Genomic DNA, 2,304 nt, shown 5'->3' with positions numbered 1-2,304 from the left:
CAATACCATACTCTGGCAGTTGCACAGGAAACATTCCCCATTCTTTCTTAGTAAAGCAATTTCACATATACACTTGGCTCATGGAAATGAGGAACTTGGGAAACCAGTGCCACTCATGTTATATGTGGAGCCGCACTATATTGTGTCCTGTACACAAATGTGTGTGTTTAAGTTTTAACCTTAAAACTTAAAATCAAGAATCAAACATTCCTTTCTTCAATCACATTTCTCCTAGTCTATGCTCTCATAGCACCCTGGATGCCCTTTTCATGGAGAACACTTATGCCATAGTGATTTTATATTTATTTGTTATTATTTGATTATGTCTGTTTCCTCTGCTAGATCATACACGCTATGTGTGCAAGGCAGCTGTGTCTTATTACAATAGTATTCCAATGTCTAGAATGAGACCTGATTCACAATTGATGTTCAATAAATATTTGTTAAAGATTGAAAGAATGAATGCACAAATGATTGTGAGATTTATTTTCTAAAAGCTACGAGGATTATTTTTAGTCTTTCTTACCGAATTAGTACAGTGCTATGAATGTACTAGCATTATGCTTTAAAATTTTTTTACTTTAGTAAAATATACATAGCATAAAATATACCATTTTAAAGAGCACACTTCTACAGAATTAAATATATTCACATTGTGTAACTAACACCACCATCCATCTCCAGAACAATTTCATTTCCCCAAACTGAAACTCTGTATCATTAAACACTTAATCCCCCTCCCTCTCTCCCCCAGTCCATGGCAACCACCACTATATTTTGTGTCTCTTTGAATTTAACTACCCTAGGTATTTCGTATAAATGAAATCATACAAGATTTGCCTTTTTGTGTCTGGCTTATTTCACTTAGCAGAATGCTTTCAAGGTTCGTCTGTGTTGTAGCATGTACCAGCATTTCATTCCTTTTAAGGCTGAATAATATTCCATTGTATGTATAGACCACACGTTGTTATCTGCTCACTTGTTAATGGACACTGGGTTCACTTTTGGCTATGTGTGAATAATGCCGCTGTGAACATGGCCGTACAAATATTCACTCAAGTCCCTGCTTTCAACTCTTTCGGATATATATTTAGAAGTGAGATAGCTGGATCATATGGGAATTCTATTTTTAATTTTTTAAGGAGCCACCAAACCTTTTTCCACAGTGGCTGCACCATTGCCACCTGCAATGCATAAGGGTTCCAATTTCTTCGCATCCTCACCAACCTGTTCTTTTTTTAAATGATATCCATCCTGTTGGGTATGAAGTAATATCTCATTGTGATTTTCATTTGCATTTCCTAATGATTAGTGACGTTGAGTGTCTTTTCATGTGGTTATTGGACATTTGTATATCTGCTTTGGAGAAATGCCTATTCAAGTCCTTTGCCCATTTTTAAAGTAGGTTGCTTTTTTAATTTGTTGCTGCTGTTGTCAAGTTGTAGGAGTTCTTTATATATTCCAGATATTAATCCCTTATCAGATATATGATCTGCAAACATTTTCTCCCATGTTTTCATTCTGCTGATAGTGTCCTTTGATGCACAAACGTTTTAATTTTGATGAAGTCCAATTTATCTATTTCATCTTTTGTTGCCTCGCATTATGTTTTGTAACACAGGGATTACTGCGAAAACAAATCTGGGATCAGATGAATTTGAGTTCAAATCCTGATTTTGTTCCTTTCCAGCTGGGTGGCCCTGGCTAGGTGAGACCCTTACTTTGCTTCAGTTTGCTTATTTATAAAATTGTACTAAATAATACTTGTTAGGATTTTAAAATTTAAAATACGTGAAGGAGCTTTGGGATTACAACTCATGTTAAAAGATTTTCAGGCAATGACACCAACCATAATAATATTTAAATTTGAAGCTGGTGCAGTTTTCCTCGAGCCAATACAGCAAGATCAGTGAACTTTGGCATGAGGTCAACTTTTCCATCAAGAAACAAACTGATACAATTCTTCTCCACTCTATCTTCACTATCTCCACATATTTGCTCCCTTTTTTAAGAGGCGTAGAAAAAATAATTTTCTCAGATGAAGGCTTAACTTCAGAAATAATTTCCCATAGCATTTTGATATTTTTTTTGTTTTGTTTTGTTTTTTGTTTTGCGGTACGCGGGCCTCTCACTGTTGTGGCCTCTCCCGTTGAGGAGCACAGGCTCCGGACGCGCAGGCTCAGCGGCCATGGCTCACGGGCCCAGCCGCTCCGCGGCATGTGGGATCTTCCCAGACCGGGGCACGCACCCGTGTCCCCTGCATCGGCAGGTGAACTCTCAACCACTGCGCCACCAGGGAAGCCC

The sequence above is a fragment of the Physeter macrocephalus genome, chromosome 10 (assembly GCF_002837175.3).
Source record: "Physeter macrocephalus isolate SW-GA chromosome 10, ASM283717v5, whole genome shotgun sequence".
Taxonomy (NCBI): Eukaryota; Metazoa; Chordata; class Mammalia; order Artiodactyla; family Physeteridae; genus Physeter; species Physeter macrocephalus.
This window is presented reverse-complemented; position numbering follows the sequence as displayed.